This window comes from Tursiops truncatus, chromosome 17 (assembly GCF_011762595.2).
Source record: "Tursiops truncatus isolate mTurTru1 chromosome 17, mTurTru1.mat.Y, whole genome shotgun sequence".
NCBI lineage: Eukaryota > Metazoa > Chordata > Mammalia > Artiodactyla > Delphinidae > Tursiops > Tursiops truncatus.
The window spans coordinates 47,094,247-47,110,758 of record NC_047050.1 but is presented as its reverse complement, the minus strand read 5'-3'; the positions used below and the strand labels follow the sequence as shown (position 1 = coordinate 47,110,758).

The 16,512-nt window shown below is 40.7% G+C and overlaps 1 long non-coding RNA gene across 1 annotated transcript in view; it reads right to left on the bottom strand.

Moving 5' to 3' along the window:
* LOC109551039 (uncharacterized) overlaps positions 1-4,151 on the bottom strand; it is a 96,425-nt gene extending 92,274 nt beyond the window's left edge. The window contains exon 1 of the long non-coding RNA XR_012327303.1: positions 3,794-4,151. This is a non-coding gene — a long non-coding RNA (uncharacterized lncRNA). The remainder of the gene's footprint in view (positions 1-3,793) is intronic.
* Positions 4,152-16,512: the final 12,361 nt, after the last annotated feature.

Sequence of the window (16,512 nt, the reverse complement as noted above, 5' to 3'; positions counted from 1 at the left end):
GCCTGGTGAATAGTAGGGTTTGTTTGTTTGTTTGTTTTGCGGTACACGGGCCTCTCACTGCCGTGGCCTCTCCCGTTGCGGAGCACAGGCTCCAGATGCGCAGGCTCAGCGTCCATGGCTCACGGGCCCAGCCGGTCCGCGGGATGTGGGATCTTCCCGGACCGGGGCACGAACCCGTGTGCCCTGGATCGGCCGGCGGACTCTCAACCAACTGCGCCACCAGGGAAGCCCAATGGTAGGGTTTTATCTGGGCCAGTATATGTGGTCATCTACAGAGATACAGGAGTTAGATCACTTTTTAAAGCAATCTACAAATATCCTACATTGAAACAGAAATCCCCAGAATTAGTTCAGGTTGATTTAATGTCCCAGGAGTTATGAGTAACTACTGAGGCTGCTCTGGCGTCTTACAAACCAGCGAAGCCTGTAGGGACTTAGATAATGATCACTTCATGTTGGGACTTGGGCACTTGTTGAGACAGATGCTAAAAGCTAATTACACCCACCTTAGCAGGCTGAGCTGGAAGGACAACACAGCAGCTGGCAAAAAGGGAATGCTGCTATGACTCTTCCACTGTCTGTGACTGGGGCCTCTGGGGCCTTGGCCTATTTAAGGATCAGAGTCACGCTATTTATCTTAGTCTGCATCTTGAAGAATATGCAATAATACATCCAGGCACTGTTCTAGGGACTGGGGATGCAAAGATGAATAAGACAAATAAAGACCATTCTCCTAAGCAGCTCCCATTTCAGTTAGAGATACAAATGACTAAAAAATATGATTTTGAATACCGAAGTTACGAAGAAAGTGAAATAGGACATTGGAATAGAGAATGATGGAGGGGGGGTCTAGAGCCATCTTAGAAAGCAGATCTGAGGAATAACATCTGAGATGAGACCTCAGTACTTTAGAAAGTATGTGGTGATACAGGAAGAAAGGGAAGTGAACATTAAAACAACGAATTACATAAAAACCACTACAAAAGCCCCTGGAATGGCTCAGAGATATTTATAGGATTGCAAAATTAATGCATTTAAATTCATAATGAAACATCTTATATCACAGATGGAAAGTTAACTATAACGATGAGTCCAGTCCTGAAGTATTTTGTCTGGACATAGCATTCTGTCTGTCTGCTTCTATTTCCTTCCATCTCTGTTAAAAACCAAAGTATTGTACTCAAGTGAAAAGGACTTTTACATCTATAAGCCTCTGTATTCTCATCCGTAAATGGAAATAATAATGCCTCAGAGTTGTTCCATGGACTTGTGGTGAGGACAAAAAGAGAAACTGTGTACAAAATACCTAGGCCAGAGTAAGTTGATCAACAATGGTAGCCATCTACAGAGCATATGCTTCCCATCCACCTGAAAGAAAACGACCAATTTGTGTGGCTTTGGATAACATGGGAGAAACTCAGAGCTATGATATGGTTTTTTTTAATGTACCCATGTGGGATTTTTTTCATAAAAGTTTAAAAATCTGAAATCTTTATAATAACAGAAATATAAGAACAGGAAGGCCAAATAAGAAAAAGAAAAACAGAGTGGGTCAGGAAAGAATGAGGAGAATAAAAAGTAGTGACATCAAGGCTCCAGGAAAAAAGAGTGCAAGCCCCAGAAGGATCTTGATGCTGCCTTGTCATTCAGGGGAAGCACCATGTTCCTGAGTCGTAGAATCTCACAGGACTTGTTCCTGAAAGAAACATCAAGGATCCTCACTAGAAAAACTAACGGGTCTGGATTCATGATTTCCCATACACAACATTGCTCTCCATCTCCTTTGAATTAAATTAGTTTGTATGTTTTGTGAGCAGAAGCATCGTAGCAAAGCATTATGGGAGTTAGTTTTCATTGATTCCATTATGGGGGTTAGTTTTCATTGATTCCACAAACATCTGTTGAGCCAGCTATTATTATAATTATTATTATCATTATCATTTTACTATTATTATTATTATTATGTGTCCGGTATCATGAAGGGCTCTGAAGTTGGGAGGGTTGGAATTCACTCTCACCACACCAGGGCAAGTGCCTCTGGGTGTGTATTCCTGATGGGATAAAATCGGCTTACACAGGGCTTGTGCACAAGTTCCCAAGTGAATCGTGAATTAAAAGAAATGGAATATTAAACCATTGCTGTAAATAGTGAATTAACGTATTCCCTATGGAGTGTGAAAAGGAGAGTGAGAAGCCTGGCTAATTCTCAGCCTCCCAAAGGAGCTCCGACAAAACTAGTCAGTTATCTAACAACTTAACATTTTTCAATGCTGTTTAACATTCAACGACTGTAAAAGGAAAAGCCAGCCCTGGCTACTACTAAGTAAAACTAACAGACCACTATCGAAAAAGATGCATGGTTTTAGCATCATCAAACATGCCTTTCCAACAAAAATAAAAATCAAATGGAAAGAAAGAAATGCTATTTGGGGCTTAGCAAATACTTTGGTATCATCTATAATTCACATTACAAAACCTTTAAAAACATAGAGCAAAGCAAAAAGCAAAACCTCCACTCAGTAGTGAAATCAATATAGCATATACCGTTTCAACATTGTGCGTTACAAATACCTCGGCTTTCTTTCCGATGGTTTCAGCGTTTGCATTTTAAACGGTTGTGTTTTCAACCTGAGCCAGAGTTATGCATCTTTTTCCAAATTAGTCTTTGGTAAACTTCAATTTCCCATCACTGCCACTTGTTTTGCTCAAATAAATCTAAACTCAGGTAACTACTTAAAAATAAACCTTTTGGGGGGAGGGGGTAGAACCTTATGTGCAAAACATGTAACAGAAAGTTTCATTCAGGTTTGAATGAGGGAGTCATATACACAAAAGCCTAATAGGTTTATTTATAACTAAGTCACTTTCATAGAACAACAGGAGATTTAACCATATGGTATTTCGCTTGGTCTTTAACAGTGGTGTAGGTACTGTTATTCCCACTTTACAAACTGACAAAACTGACAAGCTGAGTGCTTAAGTAAATTTCCCAGGTCATTTATCGGGAATTCAAATCTATGTCTGCCTGTCTCCAAAATCTATGTATATTAGACAATATCATGCTACTCATATTATCACGGCCCCCTTTCAATCTTCCCCATGCAATGACACTATGGCACGAACCGAATCATACCCTATTGTCTATCTAATTTCTCTAGAGCTAAAGAATTGGAACGTTCTCTAGAAATAATCTGATTAAGCACTTGATATCAGCTAAAATTATGGCATTTATCTTCAGTGCTCAAAAGTGATAGTAATATCACTGAAATTTTCAATCATGTAGATTCTTTTTCTAAAGTGTAGAAACCTTTGATTTATTTCAAAAGCTAGGTGATCACATATAATTAATATGATAATTTTGGAAGAGGACTTTAATAACACATTTTTAAAGGAAATATATATATTTATATATGTATATTATATATATACATATATAGATATATAATATATATAAATATATATTTATATATATATAAATATATATATGTATATGTATATAAACAGATCTATGAGAGAAAGGAAGCATAATGAAAAACACCCCCGAATACAACTTCCGGAGCAATGTTCATCTGTGTGAATGCGATCCCCCCTCCCACTTCCCAAAGGATAACTCAAGAATACAATGGAAATTGTGCTCTCTCGAGTTAGACAATACAGCAGCCCAGGATTAACCACTCCAGGCAAAAGGAAAAGCAAGTGAAAGCATGGAGAGGTGACTCTAAGCAGAATGATGAGTCTGAAACACCTGTAGAGAGAAGAGAAAAATGAAGCTGTGCCAGACAGCTCAACTTACCAAGCTTAGATTTTGCTAGCAGATCTCAATGTGTTTTTCTCCAAAAGAGACGTGACAGATAACATTCTCGTTCACGACACACTCCTATGGGCATACCACAGTTCGAAGAAGCCCAACACGATAATAATTCACAATCACCTTTTCTAATATCTAACTATTAGCACATTAGGAAAGGTAGTTGCTTGCAGAAGGTTGCAGCCTACCTAGGACAGGCCTCAGGTTATGTGCAATTCCCCAAGACTTACTTGTAACACTGTACCTTTCATTTCTGCTCAAGAAACCACCTCAGATGCAAGAGAGACGGACAAACTATGGAGAATCGATCTGCTCTGATTCATACTGAAAAAATAAATGCTTCACAAACTCCTGCACTTTATTATGAGCAATAAATTACATGAGACACACCTAAATGTGACTGCACACACATAGCTGATTGCAACACACCAGGATGTTAACTCCACATCAGACAGCTTTACGGCAGGTAGTACAGTTCCGAGCAGAATTCTAAGTGTGTTTGTAGAAAGGGAATTACATGATGCAATTCATGTTTTAGAAAGTCCCCTTTAACAATAGTGAAGAGGATAATGTATATCATGTCTCAGTCGCAGCCTGACATTCCAACCACCATGCACACAGACATTGACCAATAGACATGAACCACAGATCGTCCTCGTATGTTCCTCACATGATCACCCCTTGACCTAGTTCTACTCAACTCTAAATTCTTCACTCATCCCCCAACTTTGAACCCTATCTTTGGCACTTTGACCTTGGTATTTGGACTCTCCAACATCTAACTGTCCACATTCCCCAATAGACTCATATTTCAATGTGCCTAGTTACTCCCTTCATTTCCAGACCACCTTTTGCTGGAGAGTTTGTGCTGGTCTTGCCTTCTCATACTCAATTCCCACTACTGTCCCCTTGATGGAAATCCCAACTGGGTCAGTCCCAGGTCCCCTCTAAGGAAGTGGCTATAAATGATGAGATAGGGGAAATAGAAACTGGAGGCAAAACAAACAAAAAACTAGTGAGAGCAAAATCACAAGAATTCAAATCAGAGACAATGGGGGAATAAACTAAACTTGGAAATGTAACACTACACAGAAAAGGGCTGAGCTGATAATGACTAATGCCTTGCTGAGAAATGAATTGTGAAAGTGTACTGAAGCAGTAACTTAGGCAAATATATACTGCATACACACAGAGAATAAATAACATAAAATGAACTCTTGGTATTAACTCTAATCCCCCCACATTTGGGAACTTACTGAAAAACAACAACAAAAAACTCTTAGCCACACATGCCTTTAAAGTATGATTCTGAACTAGTCTTTTTTTATCTTGCTTGCTTCCATGAGAAAGAACAATTCCTGGTTTCAGGGCTTTCTCAGTCATTGTAGAAAATTCTTACTGCATGCAATTGCTCAAGTTCAAACTCTAAGCACATAATCTTAGAGGTCACAAATCGACCTCAGTGTGTTTTATAGGGTTATTTTTTTCTCAGCTCAAATTGTGTCTTAAAAGGCGTCATAACTTGATGGGTGTTGTGCTTGGTGGCAATAAAGACACCAATATCTTACTTGCAGCCTGCTTCACGCTTTTATAGGACCCTCCTGGTCCCTGTTTACATTTATGTTATTTGCTTGGCTCCTGTATGCATTTCAGTTTACTATCTCCAATATTATTTTCAGAGCTTTATCTATATATCTTTCCATCTGCTACTACTCAGACCTAGACATTATGGGATTTAAAATGCCTTCATGCTCCTCCAATACTCAATCTCCAAAGCTGTCTGCTGCTGTCTTTTATCTAGGAATTCTCTCCCCGGCCTCCTCTTTCCTCCCTCTCCCTCCATTTCTCCCTCCCTTGTTCCTTCCCACAGCTTATTCAAGGACTATAATGAGCACTACCTGGAAAGTACCCCTCATGGTAGCAAACCCAGGACCCCACCTTGCTCGCTGGGTTACACTATAAGGTACCAGATCCCCAACAGGGTCCTGACCAACAAACTCACCAAAGGACACAATTCAGTAATTTCATGGCCTCCCACCTACAAAGCCTGAATGAAACTATTTTCCAAAGAGACTAATTCACTACAGCATTTGAAAAATCTTTCACCCAACTCACTTTGTTTGTAAACCATGCGACTGTGCAGGATTAGCCACGTTTGTAATCAAGCATCTAATCTCATCATATCCCATGTACACCATCAGCATCACAAATTGTTTATATTATTTATCTTCGGACAGAACCTAATTTTTTAAATGTATCTCTCAACTTGAGGAAAAGAAAATGTAGCAGCACTAATAATATTTTTAGGTTGGGTGAGGCTGAAATGGACACGGCTCATTCTGGCATTTACCCTACTCTACTGGTAACAGAGGTAATCGTCATAAAAATCAAAATTAATAAACTGTAGTCGCAAACCTAATGACGAGTCAGCAGCACATTAATTTCCCTATACGCCAAACTAACCGTATTGTTCATCTGTTGGTGACTCTGAATGAAATGGGTTGCATTAAGCGACCATCTGCTCCGTTTAAGTGGAATTAAGACAAGAAGCTGCCAGTTTATAGTCGGTGTGACTTAAACTTATGTAACAGAAGGTAAATGATCTTTCATTTGGAAGGACGGAACAGAATATTCTCTTCAATGAATTAACTTAAATTAATGCTTTTTCCATAGCAATTCAAGTCGTAGTTTTCATTTGTCTCCAATGGACATCATGAAGGCTGAATGTTCACTCTTTGGGGATTTGAACATTGGATTGTTGCATTTCATCACTCTTCCATGCTTCAACGTTATAAGAAGCAGCAGACATTATATAAAGCTTTCTAGGCCAGTTGGGTTATTCAATAATTATTTTTAATTTCTGTTCTGTGCAGACTCTTGATGGCATCTTGTTTATACAGCTTCTTGCTGACTGGATACCTTAGGGGATTCTTTTGATTCTTTCATAGCAGAAGTGAGGCTGTTCCCAATTTTTAACATGAATGGCCATCCTCCTGCGAGCTCACTAAACAGATTGTCAGCAGTCATTCTGGCAGAGGTGGAACGGAAAAGCACTAGGAACTAGCTGGAACCAAACAGAGAGCGCTCAGAATCAATACAACACTGGACAAGATGCGCTGTTGTTCACAAGGCATTTTTCCATGAGAGCCAACGAATTATTAGATGCTTTATGTATGTACACACAGACCTTCACTATTAATATGGTTTTATTTCTTAACTAGTTATAATTTTTCTAGAGCTTTAAAAATTATGTCTTTTTCCACTTTTATGGGTAATTCCCTATTACTGCCTGCAAGAGTAATCAAATTATTTTTATCACTTCTTCCAGGTCATTAAAAAGGACAGCCAGCGTAAGTGGCCTCATAATAATTATCCCACTAACTTTCCCCTAGACACCTTCCTGCTGTCCCAATTCACAGCAGCACCATCTTTCATTATGGTTTTTGTGCCTTGCCCCCCTACCATCCACTCTCCACACAGCAGTTCCCAGCAATCTTTTAAAGCATGTCACTCCTCAGTTTAAAACCCTTTATGGGCCTCCCATTATACTCAGGAAAAAGTCCAAAATTTTTAAACCCTTCTCAAGGGCCCTCCATGACCTTGTTCCTACCCAAGTCTCCAGCCTCACATTGTACCAGTTTCCTTCTCATCTAATAGTCTAAGCACCTTGGCCTCCCATTTGCTTTTAAAACATGTCAAAATCTACTTCCCCTGAGCATCTTTACACGTACATGGGGAATGCCAACTGCATCCTAAAGCTTAAGCTTCATTTTACATGTATTTCCTCCTTTTTCCTCTGAATTTTATCCTAACATGTGACGCCATTTAGGTAATTATTTGCCTACTGTCTCCCCAGTTTTACTGTGAACTCCATAAGGGCAGACCTGTGTTCATCCTGTTTACGACTATAGCCTCTTCTACACATCGTAGGCACTTGATGAATATTTATGGAACGGACAAGTTTTTCAAGAATAAGTTGACATCTGAATCACTTAGCATTTTATTGTAGTTTTTTTAAAGGTAAAGAATACATTGCTTGCACGGTCGTAGTGTCAAAAGTTTCACTTCAGAAAAACATAGCTCTTTCTCCTTTTCAGTCCTCTCAGTAGAATGTACCACCGCCCCCCCCCCCCAAATTGACACTATATAGAGAATACGTTTGTGGCACAAAACCGTGAAAGTTTCAAGTTTTGGTCATACAATGAAGGGACAGTTTCATTTTCCCTGTCATCTGCTCACACACGTGATAGGTTCTGCTAGGTCATTTTTCATCTCTCATGAGATTACAAAAGATGTAATAGTTTGTGCAGTCTTTGAGCATAGAAATACTGAGTTAAACAGGACTGTATCCAGTGATAAACTAGTAAATGTTAAACAGCCAGAGCTGGGTACAGGGGGAGGAGAGCTGTGACTTGTAGCACTTGCTAGTTTCCCGGATGTAAATGCTCCCACCCTGGCTAATTTCAAGCTGTGTTTAATAACGGACTTGCAAGACTCCTGAAAATGTAACAATTGGCTCTTACAAGCCCATAGGAGCATCTCTAGCACATCACTGGCTGTGACTCTGTAAAATTACCCTTCTTTCACACGTGCCCACGCACCCCCCCCCCCACACACACACACGCACACAACGGGAGAGGCCACAGCGGTGAGAGGCCCGCGTACCACACACACACAAAAAATAACTAGCCTCCTGGCCCATCTCTCCCATCCCCCATTGTACCCTCTTTCAATTTCCCACATAATAAACTGAATGATCATTTTGAAAGGTAGTATATCGGATCATATAATATACTACTCAAAAATCTTCCAGTGGTTTCCATCATACTCAACATAAACTCCAAAATCCTTACCATGGTCTGTGATGCCCTACGGTCTGCTCTGTGCCTCAGTCTGGCCTCATCTCCCACCACACTTCTCATTCACTCTCCTTTAGCCTGATGGGCCTTCTTGCTGTTCTTGGAACATGTCAAATGTTTTCCTGTTTCAGAGACTTTATCCTTACCGTTCCTTCTGCGTGGAAGGCCATTCCCCCCAGATATTCAAGTTCAATTCAAATCTCTCTTTAAATGCTCTCTCTCAGAGGCATCCTCCCTGACTGTCCTATCTGAATTAGTCTCCCCAGGCTTCTAACATGCTGGTGGTGTTCTAGTTCTTGACCTGAGTAGTGGACAGAGAGGTCTTTACTTATGAATAGATGTCATATTATAAATTCATGGTTTTTACTTGATATTATATTTCACAGTAAAAAGGATTTTAAAATGGAGGGAGGCAACTGTCAAAGCAATAATTTTAAAGATTTCCCCAGAGCTGAAGGCCATGAGTTTCCAGATTGGAAGAACTCAGACCTGAAAACTGGAAAGAGACCTGAGGAACCTGTGGTGAAAGTTCAGCTTTAAAAAGACTGTCATGGAAAAGCTGATTAAGAGTCAGCAAGTTAGGAATCAAGAGATCACTAAAGAGCAGAAAAGCTCTGGGAAGCACCTCCAGCCTGAAAAACTTGGTCCAAGCTCCTGCCATCTCTCTCTGAACCACTCCCATCTCATGTCCCTACATCCCTCAAAACCCCCAACCTCATCTCCCGCAGTCACTCCTTTCCCTTCTCCACCCTGCAGCCTGGACCATGTGTCTTAGTTTGTGTCTTTATTCACCCAGGAGGAGCTGTAAATATTTAGGCAGTAGCTCAAATATGATAGTCTAATATATTACGGCTAACAATGATACCAATGTCAGGGGAGGAAAAAATGTCTCTGTTTTTTTCTCATATCCAAGAAACAAACTGGGCAAATTCCCATTTATCCTTGGGGGATTTGAACGTTGGAGGCAGGAAAAAATTCCAAAGTTTCAAACTTCTTCTTCTTTTTTTTTTTTTTGCGGTACGCGGACCTCTCACTGTTGTGGCCTCTTCTGCTGCGGAGCACAGGCTCCGGACGCGCAGGTTCAGCGGCCATGGCTCACCGGCCCAGCCGCTCCGCAGCATGTGGGATCCTCCCGAACCGGGGCACGAACCCGTGTGCCTTGCATCAGCAGGCGGACTCTCAACCACTGCGCCACCAGGGAAGCCCCGGTTTCTTGTAGTGAGTATTAAGTTTTCTTCCTGAAGGCGATGTTGACTTCAGTTCTATTTTCCTGAGAAAGTAAAGGCAGCATGTTTCCACTGAGTGCTCTGCCTGGGTGGCTGCCTCCAGAGAGGAGAACCAACTCCTTCCTTGCTGACATCTGCTAGACAGAAAGCCATCTTCGAAATGCCAATGTGGAGTCAGGAATACCGTAAATCGGGAGGCTGATCCTTGAATTAATCAATACAGATGTTTCAAGTTCGAACATTTTAAACAAACTGACTGCAAATGTAAACTGAGAAATGAAGATACCTCTTTGCGTAACTAGGCTATCTCCCCTTACAGGTTTAGGTACAAAAGACAGCCCTCAGTGCTGCACCATGCAGCACCGGGACCCCTTCATCACAGATTAGAAAGAGTTCAGTCTCTCCTCCTCCCTGATCCCCCTCTCCTGAATGTTCAAAAAGCCCCCCAGACTGCTTTCTAGAATCCAAAGTTCCATCTGATCTAACCTTAAGTCACATGGAAGCCAAGCTCCCTTCGGGCTGATGGAAGCTCAGCGTGAAGTTTGGGTTTCTCCGGAAGTTAACACAATGCTGCTTGTGCCACCGTCACCTAGACAGCACGCTGGCCCCTGATGTTATCACTAATTGCTGATGCTGTCACCACTACAAGAGCTCATAGTCACCACCTATAGAGACTTAAAGGGCCACTCCTGGTGGTTTTGACACTCTTGTTAGACCCTTGAAGCTAGAGGATTCTACCATCTCTACCATAAGCTGGTTGCTCTAAGTTAGTGGTTCTCAACCTTTACCTTTGATCAGAGTGACCTGGAGGACTTATTAAAATACAAAATGCTGATCCCCACCCTCAGAGATGCTGATTTGGTAGGTCTGGAGGGGGACCTTGAACATGCATTTCTAACGAGCTCCTAGGTAATTCTAACGTTGCTGTTCCAGGGACCACACTTCCCCAGAACAGCAGCCTCAGACAAGCCCCTTCCCAAGACTGTCTGAAGCAATTCTCCATTTGTTTCTGGTGTTGCTTCTCCAAGGGCATAAATCCTGGCTGGTTTCACCCCAAAGCAAGCAGCTGAGCGAGCTACCCCTGTGGCAGAGACTCCTGACAGGACTGCACTAGTGCTTCTTAGAGTGAGAGAGGAAGAGCCTTCTCTGGTCTGGGTTCCTTGCCTTGCAGTTTTAGAATCTGCTACTCAGACACTTCCCCAGCACTCAAGTCTGCCAACTGGATGCAGGTATACATAGGTTCTGGTGTCTACTGCCTCACTGGCCCCAGAAAAATCACTGTGCTTTAACCATCTATCTCGTTACCCAAGCCAGTCCTCTAGTTTTAAGTCTTTTTACCTTCTCCAGTAATTTTATCTCATAATTTTATCAGTGAAGTTTCTATACCTACTCTAGCACAAGGCCTTACTCAGGACCAACAACTCTGCCTCAGTAGGTTTTTATAACACTTTCTTGTGACATCTCAATCCTTTCTGTCCTAGAGGGAACCTGGGTTCCTAATGCAATTTAGTTCACCCCTGTCTTAGCAAACTTTGAGCTCCAAGTTTGAGATGCTGGAAAGAGACCAAGGGTGGCTAAGGGCTTCTAATAAATTTTATCTCTTTAGGTGATAATCTGTAATCAATACAGTACCTTTTTTGTGGAGACACATGTGCATGTACATACACACAAACACACACACAGGAAAAAAGAAATTACAGAACAAAGAAAAACATGCAGGGTTTTCCTTTGTAACGAGATTGCTGTACACCCTGGCAGTCCCATGCATCATAGTGGATTGGGCATTAAGTTATAGAGGAATCAATAGTTGTCGGTTGTATAACATATCCCAAGCCCTGACACTTAGTAATAAGCATCGTGATGACATCACAAATATGAACATCCTTACCAAGTAGATAAGTAGACAGGTAAACCTTTTTTTATGATTGTTGACCTTTGTTATTTCAGCATGGTGTTTTATTATATATACACCCCTAGTAGGCTTGGAAATAAATATTAATAATAACAGAAGCCTTGCATTCTGGCCAACATTTCCTTATTTGATACCTATAGAGTTTTAAATGCGTTACAAAGGCAAAATTTGTTCAAGGTTATTCACTACCAATGTTTACTCTGTAAAGTGCCTTGAGGCATTCTCAGCATAAAGGGTATTGTATAAAATGTTACTTTCTGTTCTTGTCGCTCATCTAATAGAATACCTTCTGGTATGGCTTAAGGTAAGAATAAATCACTCATCATCATCTTTCACAGGTAAACAGCAATGAGGTAGAAAACTAAAAATTAATAAAGTATAAGAGTTTTCTATTGTAGATAAAATCATATTTGTATTTAATAATTGAAACATCTTAAATGCAAGATTAAAATCTCATCGATAATTTTTAAAAAATATTTTGAGTAGTAAGCCTTGATTTTGTTTTCATGCTACTGTACAATTAGTACTCAGTTATGCATAGGTTGTGCTTTTATAAATTTTTTTCTTCTGTGAAATACAATACCTATAATGCACAAAATAATAATGTGGAGTTCAACGAGGCATCACAAAGGGAAGATCTATATAACTATAACCCAGGTCAATGGAGACTGTCAAGATAGGGGGATTATTCTGCAAGTCAACAGACATTGCCAGCACCCCCAAAGCTTCCTACCCATCCACCTCTGAGCACTAACCCCAGTCTTCTAGGGATAACTGCTATCCTGACCTATACAGCCATCACCACTCTCTGCCTGTTTTCAGATGACCCTCTGAGCTTGCATCCCCTAAACCCTAGGGTATAGCTTTGCCTCCTTTTTGAACTTTATATAAATGGAATTACACACCATGTGTTCTTCTGTGTCTGGCTTCCTTCACTTATCACTGTGCGATGCATCTATGATGAGTATGTAGATATAATTCATTCATTCTCGTTGCTGTAAAGTATTCCATCATATGAAGTAACACAATTTATATATGCATTCTAGTGTGGATGGACATTTGAGCTGTTCACAGTTTGAGACTGTGAAACACTGTGGGTGTTTGGAGCAATATATTTTTCAGTAAGTCAATAGCAGTCAGAAATGTTGTACAACACTTCCCAACGGCAGACCCTCAGTGTTGAGCTCTAATGAGGCTAGCACAAATGTGAACATCATTACTAAGTATATAAGTAGACAGGCAGTCCCTGTACATAATTCTTGTCACAAAACTTGCTAACATTTCTGTTGAGTTATACCTGAACAAGGAATTTCTAAGTCATAGGGCGTGTGTGTCTTCAACTTCCCATCTTTATGCCAAAGCGTCGTATTAATATGTATTTTCACCAGCATTAAATAAATGTTCCAGTTGCTCTCCATCCAGGTCTCAGCTCAGATTTTATCTCCTTTAAGCATCCATTCTTGGCCTTTTTAGTTAAAGTAGTTGTCTAGTTAAAGTACTCCACACACCCCCATGCCCCTTACTCTTTTGTCCATTACTCTAACTTATTTTCTTCCTGCCACTTCCCACTATCTGAAATCATCTTATTTTTTCCGGCTCTCCTCCACTGGGAGGTAAGCTCCATGAAAGAGGGACTGTACCTTGCTAGTGTCTGGCCCATAATGTCTGGAACATAATAGACTCTTGATAAATATTTGTTGAGTGAACAGTCGGGAACTTCCTGTATTTAGTAAATACGCACAGTAATGCCGGTAGAAAAGATTTTACAGAATATAAACTTCTCAGTCCTTTTTGAATAAAGGTTTCACTCTCCCTGTAATGTGTTTAATAGCCAGTGTTCAGGAAAATAATTGTCCATTTAGATCTTCCTGTAATATGGCCATGATGACATGTGTTGAACAATTTTTCTTTTCTCATGAACACAGTGGACCCGAGCATTTCACATCCACTGTGAGAAAACAGATGCCTGTAAATCAAGGCTTCCTATGTTTTTGAAGTACAGTCCATAATAATCAATTGACGAGCCTGCTATAAATAATAATGCATGGTTTCTCAAGGAACCTAGCATGGAAGTGATTAAGAAGCTATAGGCCTGTGATTTTTTGATATCTATGGAATCATTCCACCAACTTTATTGTCTTGTTTTTAGCTTGAATGAAGGTTCATGAATCTTTAATGTGCATCCAGCCTCTATGGAATAGAGAAGTAGTAGTGTGTGACTTTTGGAATATGCTCAGCCCTATCTTTGCATTTCTACTGTAAAGCCGTGGTGACAAATACCCAGGAGGTAGCCAACCGTGAGCTTCTTCTGTGTCCAGAGCCATCCTCAAGTGAATCCAAATACTTGAGGCAGGCAATGATGTATTAGACTATATTTTCACAAATACAACACACACACACACACGCACACGCACACACACACACACACTAAATGGGCTATCACCAAATCACCAAATACTCAACTAATGCGGCTATGAATCAGAGAGGGATGTTTATGTTCTAAGTTCTTGACTGGTCCATGGTTTCTTTTTTTAAGGAAAGCTGACCTTGTGACCTAACTACTCTGGCTACAGTGAATTGCAACGAGGATGGGTACCAGATGCAAGGCTGGCAAGGGACATGTGAAAGGCATGAGACCTCTGCTAACAGAGCTGCTATACCTGGGAAAGTCACCCACTAAATAAATCAGGTTATCTGTATTGTAGAGTTTAAATGCAGGGCGTGTGTAGCGTTCGAGGGAGATGGGGAAAACACGACAGACTATGTGATTTTAGTTACATAACTTCGGAACTATAAATCACAGTTGTATTTCCTCTATAATCCTGCAAATATTAAAATTATTCATGAGGATGGAAAATAAAAGTGGATAAAAACTATGAGCATTATCTCATGCAGAGATCTCCTAATCTCTGATTTAAGGCTTTGTACAACTTTCTCCCGGACAATGACAAAAATATCAGTGGAGAGGAAAGGCAGAGCAGACAGAAATCGAGAGAAAAAGCAGGAAGCACGGGTATGAGACAGTACAAGCTATTAGGTAGTAGAAACCATAAGTAAGCAAAAATCAGTAGGCAACAAGTAGGAGAAAGGAGAATACTAGTTGTAAGGGCTACAGAGGTTGTGACTGAGAATAAAAAAGCAGAGTCATAGTGGTGAAATATTAAGTAACAATACTGCTAAAGAGACAAAAACTATCACTAGAATCACAGTGACTCACAAAAGTTCTTACCATTTCTGTAACGCCTGATCAAGAGGCTGCAGTGTTCATTGGTCTTCCCTTCATTAAAAATTTCTTGTACTCAATAACCACCTGAGGTGGGAATTCAAAATCTACTACCACCAACCCCCAAAAGTTTCTGATCTAGGAGCCTGGGAGCATGACCTAGGAATCTTCATTTTATGTATCTGAGCCTGATATTTCAAAGAATCGCCCCTTAAGAAACATTAACCTATCCTGAAGTTGTATATGTTCCTCGAAACTGGACAGAAAAATCTGCCTAAAATAGATCCCACGTGTGACTTTAATTTTGCAAAGATAACCCAGAGTTGGAGCATTTAAAACACATTGCTGTGTTAGTTTTGTGATTATTTTCACATTAAATCTATATTGCTAGAAATGTAACATTTCAAGTATTTCAAGTTAGGTCCCTCCCCATCTCAATCTCCATGGACAATATCGGACTTGTCTCCCTCTGTTCCCTCGAAGAGCTCTGCTCCAGGCAAATTCACTGATTCCCAAACACAGATCAATATTTTTTATGTCTGAACCCACTCATATTCCCATCTACCCTATCTCCACTTAGGAGAATAGTGAGGAAGGAGCTGTAGGGTTGGCCTGTGTGGAATACGGGGTAAGGAGAGTGTTGGGTCCCACATGACTGAGTTTGGGGGTTGGAATGGAAACTAGAACTTCCTGCTAGAGACAGACCAACAGGCCAACAATCAAGACAATAGTCAAGTCAATATCTACTGGTAAATACTGAGTTTGAAGACTGGAGAGAGTGAATCCAAAACCAGCACAGAAGTTGGAGTCAGGAATCAAGGCAGAGTCTCAGAGCTAGAAGGATAGAACCGGCAGAAACAGAGTCTAAGTACCGAGAAGTCTAGTCAGATGGCACAGGCACCACTGGGTGGTTGTGACTTAAATTCATGGGCTGATGAATACATGGCGAATGGATGATTCAGGCCAGAGTAATGACCCTTGTGTATTAAATCATCTCCTAACAACCTACTTAAAAGTCTCAGATCCTTGTAGGGCTAGATGTTTGCCAAGATAATCTTTGCCCAGTTACTGGTACTGTTTGTGGGCAGAGTTTCTTTATGCCATTTGACTGGTAAGTAACATCTGCGTGTAGATTGGTGTCTCAAAGTCTTCTTCTGTAAAATGGGAATTATATTAGTAGCTAATCTATAAATTAGTGAGGATTAGAAGAACGAATACAGGAAATTAGATCACGTATATGTGCCTGGCACTTAGCAAACACCTCAAAATTATTGATTCCTGCTGCTGCCATTGTTGTTTAATTGTCATTGTTGCTATAATTAACTATTATTTATGTACAGTCAGTTATCTTGACAACTTCTTTTTTTTTTTTTTGGTACGCGGCCTCTCACTGCTGTGGCCTCTCCTGTTGCGGAGCAGAGGCTCCGGACGCACAGGGTCAGCGGCCATGGCTCACGGGCCCAGCCGCTCCGTGGCATGTGGGA